Raw genomic sequence first — 8,448 nt, forward strand, 5'->3', positions numbered from 1 at the left:
TAGGTTTAGGGTGACTGTTAGGGTGACGGTGAGGGTTAGGGTGAGGGTGAGTGTTAGGGTTATGGTTAGGGTTAGAGTAAGGTTTAGGTTTAGGTTAAGGGATAGGGTGAGTGTTAGGGTGAGGGATTGGGTTAGGGTTAAGGTGAGGGTTAGGGTTAGTGTGATGGTTAGGGTTAGGGTTAGGGTTAGGGTGAGGTTAAGGTTTAGGATGAGGGTTACGGTGAGGGCTAGGGTTAGGGTTAGCATAAGGTTTAGGGTGAGGGTTAGGGTGATTGTTAGGTTTAGGGTTACGTTAAGGGTTAGGGTGAGGGTGAGGGTTAGGGTTCCTGTTAGGGTGAGAGTTAGGGTGAGGTTTATGGTTAGGGTTAGGTTTAGAGTGAGCATTAGGTTGAGGGTTAGTGTTAAGGTCAGGGTTAGGGTTAGGGTGAAGGTTAGGGTTACGGTGAGGGTTAGGGTTAGGGTTAGGTTTAGGTTTAGGGTGAGGCTTAGTTGAGGGTAAGGGTTACCGTGAGGCTTAGGATGAGTGCGAGGGTGAGTGTTATGGTTAGCGTTATGTTCAGGGTTAGGGTGAGGTTTAGGTTTAGGGTGAGGGTTAAGGTGAGAGCGAGGGTTAGGGTGAGGGTCAGGTTGAGGGTTAGGGTTAATGTCAGTGTTAGGGTTAGGGTGAGGTTTAGGGTTCAGGTTCAGTTGGGGTTGAGTTTAAGGGTAATGGTTAGGACTAGGCTTAGTTATAGGGTGAAGGTGACTGTTAGCATTAGGTTGAGGGTTAGGCTGAGGGGTAGGGTTAGGGTTAGTGTGAGGGTGAAGGTGTGGGTTTCAGTTAGGTAGGGGTTAGGGTTAGGGTTAAGGTGAGGATTAGGGTGAGGGTGAGAGTGAGGGTTAGGGTTAGGGTGAGGGTTAGAGTTAATGTGAGGGTTAGGTTTAGTGTGAGGGTTAGGATTAGGGTTAAGGTTAGGGTGAGGTTAAGGTTTAGGGTGAGGGTTAGGGTGAGGGTGAGGGATAGGGTTAGCTTAAGGGTTAGGGTGAGGTTTAAAGTGAGTGTTAGGCTTAGGGTTAGGTTAAGGGTTAGGGTGAGGGTGAGGATTAGGCTTAGGTTTAGGGTGAGGGTTAGGGTGAGGGTTAGGCTTATGGTTCGTTTTAGGGTGAGGGTTAGGTTGAGGGTTAAGGTTAATGTTAGGTTTAGGGTTTTGGTGAGGGTTAGGGTGACTGTGAGGTTTAAGTTGAGGGTTATGTTTTGGTTTAGGGTGAGGGTTAGGTGAGGGAAAGGGTTATAGTGAGGGTTAGAGTGAGTGTGAGGGTGAGGGTTAGGGTTAGGGGGAAGGTTATGTTGAGGGCGAGGGTTAGAGTTTGAATTAGGGTTAGGGGTTGGATGAGGGTTAGGGTATGGGTTATGGTGAGGGTAAGGATTCGTGTTACTGTTAGGGTTAGGTTGAGTATTAGGGTTAGTGTGTGGCGTATGGTTAATGTTAATGTTAGGCTTAGGTTGAGGGTAAGGGTTAGAGTTAGGTTGACGGTTAGGCTTAGTGTGAGTGTTAGGGTTTGGGTAAGGTTTAGGATTAATGTAAGGGTAAGTGATAGGGTGAGGGTTAAGATTAGGGTGAGTGTTAGTATGAAGGTGAGGACTAGGGTTAGGGTTTAGATTAGTGTGCGGGTTAGAGTGAGGGTTAGGTTTAGGGTTAGGTTCAGGGTCAGGGTGAGTTTAAGTTTTAGGGTGAGGGTTAGGGTGAGGGTGAGGGTTAGGGTTAGTTTTTGTTTGAGGGGTTGTGTGAGGGTTAGGTTTGCATGAGGATTTGGATTTGTTTTAGGGTTTGGTTTAGGGTGAGGGTTAAGGTTTTTGTGAGGGTAAGGGTTAGGTTTAATGTTAGGGTTACTGTGCGGATAAGGGTTAGGTTTCGGGTTAGTGTGAGGTTGAGGTTTAGGGTAAGGTTTAGGGTAAAGTTAGTTATAGGGTGAGGGTGAGGGTTAGGGTTAGGTTGAGGGTTAGCTGAGGGTTAGGGTTAGGGTTAGGTTTAGAGTTTGTGTGAGGGTGAGGATGAGAGTTTCGGTTAGTTAAGGGTTTGGTTTAGGGTTAGGGGAAGGATTAGGGTGAGGGTGAGAGTTAGGGTTAGTGTTAGGGTGAGGGTTAGAGTTAGGTTGATGTATAGGGTGAGTGTGTGGGTTTGGTTGAGGGTTAGGTTTAGGGTGAAGGGTCGGGTTAGGGTTAAGGTGAGGGTTAGGGTTAGTGTGAGGGTTAGGTTTAGGGTTAGGGTGAGGGTGAGGGTTAGGTTAAGGTTTAGGTTTGGGGTCAGTGTGAGGCTGAGGCTTAGGGTTGGAGTAAGGGTTAGGGTGAGGTTTAGGGTAAGGGTTAGGTTTAGTGTAAGATTAAGGGTTAGGGTGAGGGTGAGGGTTTGGGTTAGGGTTAGGTTTAGGGTGAGGGTTAGGTTGAGGGTTAGGGTTAATGTCAGTGTTAAGGTTAGGGTGAGGGTTAGGGTGAGGGTGAGGGTTAGGATTAGGGTTAGGCTTAGGTTTAGTGTGAGTGTTATGTAAGGATAAGTGTTAGAGTTTGAGTTAGGGTGCGTGTGAGTGTTAGGGTTAGGGTTCGGGTTAGGGTGAGAGTTAGGGGTAGGGTTAGGTTTAGGGTGGGGGTAAGGGTAATGGTTATGGTGAGGGTTAGGGTGAGGATGTGTGTGAGGGTTAGGGTTAGGGTTAGGGTTAGCGTGAGGGTTAGGGTGAGGGTTAGGTTTAGTTTTAGGGATAGGGTGATAGTTAGGCTGAGAGTGAGAGTTAGGTTTAGGGTTAGGGTGAGGGTTAGGGTGACGGTGAGTGTTAGGGTATAGGGTGAGTGTTAGGGTTACGGTGAGGGTTAGGGTTAGGTTTAGGGATAGGGTGATATTTAGGGTGAGGGGGTGGGTTAGGTTGTGGAGAGAGTTATGGTTAGTGTGATTGTTAGGGTTAGGGTTAGGGTTAGGGTGTGGTTAAGGTTTAGGATGAGGGTTAGGGTGAGTGTGAGTGTTAGGGTTAACCTAAGGGTTAGGGTGAGGGTTAGTGTGAAGGTTCGGTTTAGGGTTAGGTTAATGGTTCGGGTGAGGGTGAGAGTTAGGTTTAGGGTTAGGGTGAAGGTTAGGTTCAGGGTTAGGGTTAATGTCAGCGTTATTGTTAGGGTGAGGGTTAGGGTGATGGTGAGGGATCGGGTTAGGGTTAGGCTTAGGTTTAGGGTGAGGTTTAGGTACGGGTAAGGGTTAGAGTGATTCTTAGGGTGAGTGTGAGGGTGAGGGTTATGGTTAGGGTAATGGTGAGGCTTAAGCTTAGGATAAGGTTTAGGGTGAGGTTTAGGGTGAGGGCGAGGGTTATGGCTAGAATTAGGGTGAGGGATTGGTTGATGGTTAGGTTTAGGGTTATGGTGAGAGTTAGGGTTAGTGTTAGGTTTAGGGTTAGGTTGAGTGTTAGGGATAGTGTGTGTGTTAGGGTTAGGGTTAATGTTAGGTTTAGGTGAGGATAAGGGTTAGAGTTAGGTGGAGCGTTAGGGTTAGTGTGAGGGTTAGGGTTAGGGTTAGGTTTAGGATTAGGGTAAGGTTAAGGGATACAGTGAGGGTTAGTGTTAGGGTTAGGTTCAGGATCAGGCTGAGGTTAAGGTTTAGGGTGAGGTTTAAAGTGCGGTGTGGGTTTGGTTTTGGGTTTGGTTGAGCGGTTGGGTGAGGGTTAGGGTTAGGGTTAGGGTTAGGGTGAGGGTTAGGATTAGTGTTAGGGTTAGGGTTAGGGTGAGGGTTAGGGTTTGTGTGAGGGTTAGGGTTAGGGTTAATGTTAAGGTTAGGGTGAGGGTAAGGGTTAGGATTCAGATTCGGGTGAGGTTGAGGTTTAGGTTAAGGGTTAGGGATAGGCTTAGTTATAGGTTGAGGGTGAGAGTTAGGGTTATGTTGAGGGTTAGGCTGAGGCATAGGGTTAGGGTTAGTGTGAGGGTGAGGGTGAGTGTTTCAGGTAGGTAAGGGATAGGGTTAGGGTTAGGGTGAGGATTAGGGTGAGGGTGAGAGTGAGGGTTAGTGTTAGGGTGAGGGTTAGGGTCAGGTTGATATATAGGGTGAGGGTGTGGGTTTGGGTGAGGGTTAGTGTTAGGGTGAGTGTTAGGGTGACGGTTAGGGTTAGGGTGAAGTGAGTGTTAGGGTTACAGTTAGCATTAGGGTGAGGGATAGCGTTAGGTTTATGGATAGGGTAAGGGTTAGGGTGAGGGGTTGTGTTAGGGTTAATGTGAGGGTTAGGGTTAGTGTGAGGGTTTGTGCTAGGTTTAAGGTTAGGGTGAGGTTAAGGTTTAGGATGAGGATTAGGTTGAGGTTGAGGGTGAGGGTTAGGCTTAGCATAAGGGTTAGGGTGAGGTTTAAGGTGAGGGTTAGGTTTAGGGTTAGGTTAAATTTTATGGTGAGGGTGAGGGTTAAGTTTAGGATTAGGGTAAGGTTTATAGTTAGGGTTGGGGTTAGGGAAAGTTTTAGGGTGAGGGTTAGGTTGAGTGTTAGGTTTAATGTCAGGGTTAGGCTTAGGGTGAGGGTTAGGGTGACTATGAGGTTTAGGTTTAGGGTTAGGCTTAGGTTTAGGGTGAGGGTTAGGTGAGGGTAAGGGTTAGAGTGAGGGTTAGGGTGAGTGTGAGGGTGAGGGTTAGGGTTACGGTGAGGGTTAGGGTGATGGTAAGGTTGAGGGTGAGGGTTAGTGTGAGAGGGAGGGTTAGGTTTTGAATTAGGGTGAAGGGTTGGATGAGGGTTAGAGTTAGGGTTATGGTGAGGGTTAGGATTCGAGTTAGGGTTAGGGTTAGTGTGTGGGGTAGGGTTAGGGTTATTGTTAGGGTTAGGGTGAGGGTACGGGTTAGAGTTAGGTTGACGGTTAGGGTTTGGGTGAGGGTTAGGGTTAGGGTTTGGTTTAGGGTTAGGGTGAGGGTAAGGGTTAGGATGAGGGTTAGGATGAGTGTGAGGGTTAGGTTTAGGTTTAGGTTTAGGGTGAGGGTTGGGTTAGGTTGAGGGTTTGGCTGAGGTGTAGGGTTAGGGTGAGGGTGAAGTTTTGGGTGAGGGTGAGGGTACGTGTCAGGGTAAGGGTTAAGGTTTGGTTGAGGGTTAGGCTTAGGGTGAGTGTTAGGGTAATGGTGAGGGTTAGGGTGAGGGTTAGGTTTAGGGTTAAGGATAGGGTGAAGGTTAGGGTGAGTGGTTGGGTTAGGGTTAGGGTGAGGTTTAGGTTTAATGTGAGGGTTAGGGTTAGGGTTAGGTTGAGGTTAAGGTTTAGGGTGAGGTTTAGGGTGAGGATGAGGGTTAGGGTTAGCATTAGTGTTAGGGTGAGGGTTAGGGTGAGGTTTGGTTTAGGGTTAGGTTAAGGGTTAGCGTGAGAGTGCGTGTTAGGGTTAGGCTGAGGGTGATTGTTAGGGTTAGGTTTAGGGTATGGGTGAGGATTATATTTAGGGTGAGGTCTCAGTTGACCGTGAGGGTTAGGTTTCGGGGTAAGTTTACGGTGAGTGTTAGGGTTACGGTTAGGGTTATGTTTAGATTTAGGGTGATGGTTACGTTGAGGGTTAGGGTTAATGTTAGTTTTAGTTTTAGGGTGAGGGTTAGGGTGACGGTGGGGGTTAGGGTTAGGGTTAGGGTGAGGGTAAGATTTAGGGTGATGGTTAGGGTTAGGGAGAGGTTTAGGGTTAGCATTAGTTTTAGGATGAGGTTTAGGGTGAGGTTAGGTTTAGGGTTAGGTTAAGGGTTAGGGTGAGGGTGAGTGTTAGGCTTAGGCTGAGGGTGAGGGTTAGGGTTAGGGTTAGGATCTGGGTGAGCGTTATGATTAGGGTTAGTGTTAAGTTGATGGTGAGGGTTAGGGTTAGGGTTAGAATGAGGGTAAGAGTTAGGTTGATGGATATGTTTAGGGTGATGGTTAGGGTTAGCATTAGGGTTAGAATGAGGGTTAGGGTGAAGGTTAGGTTTAGGTTTACGGTTAGGGTTAGGGTGAGGGTGAGGGTGAGGGTTAGGGTTAAGTTTAGGGTTTGGGTTAGGATGAGGGTTAGGGTGAGTGTGAGGTTGAGGGCCAGATTTAGGATTAGTGCTAGAGTGAGGTTTAGGCTGAGGGTGAGTGTGAGGCTGAGGGTGAGGGTTAGGTTTAGGATTAGTGTTAGCTTTAAGGGTAGGCTTAGTTTGAGTTTAAGTGTGAGGGTGAGGTTTAGGGTTAGAGTGAGGTTTAGGGTTAGGGTGAGGGGTAGGGTTAGGGTTAGGTTTAGGGTGAGGGTTAGGTTTAGGGTTAGGGTGAGGGTGAGGGATAGTTTTAGGATTAGTGCTGGGTTAGGGTTAGTCTCAGGGTGAGGGTGAGTGTGAGGGTGAGGGTTAGGGTTAGGGTCAGTTTTCGGGTTAGGGTTAGGGGGAGGGTTAGGGTTAGAGTGATTTTGAGGTTGAGGGTGAGAATTAGGGTTTGGGTGAGGCTGAGGTTTAGGGTTTGTGTGAGGGTTAGGGGTAGGATGAGGTTTATTTTGACAGTGAGGGTTAGGGTGATGGTGAGGGTTAGGGTTAGGGTTAGGGTGAGGGTTAGGGTGAGGTTTATGGTTAGGGTTAGGGTGAGGTTTAGGTTTGGGTTTAGATTTAGGATGAGAGTTAGGTTGAGGGTTAGGGTTATGTTTAGGGTGAAGGTTAGGCTGATGGGCAGGGTTAGGTTTAGGTTGAGGGTTAGTATTAATGTGATGGTTAGGGTTAAGTTTAGTGTTAGGGTGAGGGCTAGGGTGAGGGTGAGTGTGAGGGTTAGGGTTAGGGATCGGGTGAGGATTAGGGTTAGGTTTAGGGTTAGAGTGAGGGTTAGGCTGATGGGTAGGGTTAGTGATAGGCTGTGGGATAGGTTTAGTGTGAAGGTTAGCGTTATGTTTAGTGTTAATATTAGGGTTAGGTTGAAGGTTAAGGTTATGGTGAAGTTTAGGTTTAGCATTTGGTTTAGGATGAGGGTTAGGGTGAGGCTAAGGTTTTGGGTTAGGGTTAGGGTGAGGGTTAGGGTGAGGGTAAGTGTTAGGGTGAGGGTGAGAGTTAGGGTTAGGATTAGGGTTATGGGAAGGGTTAGGGTTAAGTTTAGGGTTAATGTGTTAGGTTAAGAGTTTTTGTTAGTGTTAGGGTTAGGGTTAGGGTAAGGGTTGGGTCATGGGGAGGGTTAGGGTTAGGGTGAGGGTTAGGTTTAATGTTAGGGTTAGGGTGAGGGTTAGGGTGAGGGTGAGGATGAGGGTTAGTAATAGGGATAGCGTGAGGATTAGGGTTAGTTTTAGGGTTAGGCTGATGGTTAGGCTGATGGTTAGGTTTAGGGTTATGCTGAGGGATTGGTTTAGTGTGAGTGTTAGGGTTAGGGTTAGGGTTAGGGTTAGGGTTAATATTAGGGTGAGGGTAAGTGTTAGGGTGAGGGTTAGGGTTAGGGTGAAATTTAGGGTTAGCATTCGGTTTAGGATGATTGTTAGGGTGAGGGTTAGGTTTAGGTTTAGTCTTAGGGTGAGGGTGAGGGTTAGGGTTAATGTTAGTGTGAGGGTTAGGGTTAGGATGAGGCTGAGGGTTGGGGTTAGTGTTAGAGTGAGGATGAGGGTGAGGGCGAGGTTTAGGGTGAATCTGAGGGTGAGGATTAGGGTTAGGCTGAGGGTGAGGGTGAGTGTTAGGGTTAGCGTTAGGTTTAGGGTGAGCATGAAAGTGAGGGTTAGTGTTATGTTTAGGGTTAGGGTTAGTGTGAGGTTTAGGATTAGAGTAAGGGTTAGGGTAAAGGTAAGTGTGAGGGTGAGGTTTAGGTTGAGGGTTAGGGTTAGGGCTATCGTTAGGGTTAGGGTGAGGTTTAGTGTGAGGGTTAGGAGTAGGGATAGGTTGAGGTTGAGGGTTAGGGTTAAGGTTAGTTTGAGGGTAAGGGTTAGGGTTAGGGTTAGGGTTAGGATTAGGGTGAGGGTGAGGGTGAGGGTTAGGGTTGGGTTAGGGTTAGAGTTAGGATGATGGTTAGGGTTAGAGTTAGGATTAGGGTTAGGGTGAGGATTAGGCTGGGAGTGAGGGTGAGTATGAGGGTTATGTTCAGGGTGCGGGTTAGGGGTAGGAGTAGGGTTAGGGTTAGGGTGAGTGTTAGGGTTAGGGTTAGAGTTAGTATGAGGGTTAGGTTGTGGGGTAGAGTTAGGGTTAGTGTGAGGGTTAAGGTTAGTTTGAGGGTTAGGTTTAGGGTTAGGGTTAGGGTGAGGGTAAGGGTTAGGGTTAGCGTTAGGACGAGGGTCAGTTATAGGGTTAGGCTTAACGTTAGTATGAGGGTTAGGGTGAGGGTGCGGGCTAGGTTTAGGGTTAGCCTGAGTGTGAAATTGAGGGTGAGTATGAGGGGTAGGTTTAGGTTTAGGTTGAGGTTTAGGGTTAGGTTGAGGATTAGGGTTAGGGTTAGAGTGAGGGTTAGGGTTACATTGATGTTTGGGGTGAGGTTGAGTGTTTGGGTGAGAGTGAGGGTTTCGTGAGGGCGAAGTTTAGGGTGTGGGTG

Source organism: Dipodomys merriami, unplaced genomic scaffold (genome assembly GCF_024711535.1).
Source record: "Dipodomys merriami isolate MVZ:Mamm:240054 unplaced genomic scaffold, mDipMer1.0.p SCAF_43, whole genome shotgun sequence".
Lineage (NCBI taxonomy): Eukaryota > Metazoa > Chordata > Mammalia > Rodentia > Heteromyidae > Dipodomys > Dipodomys merriami.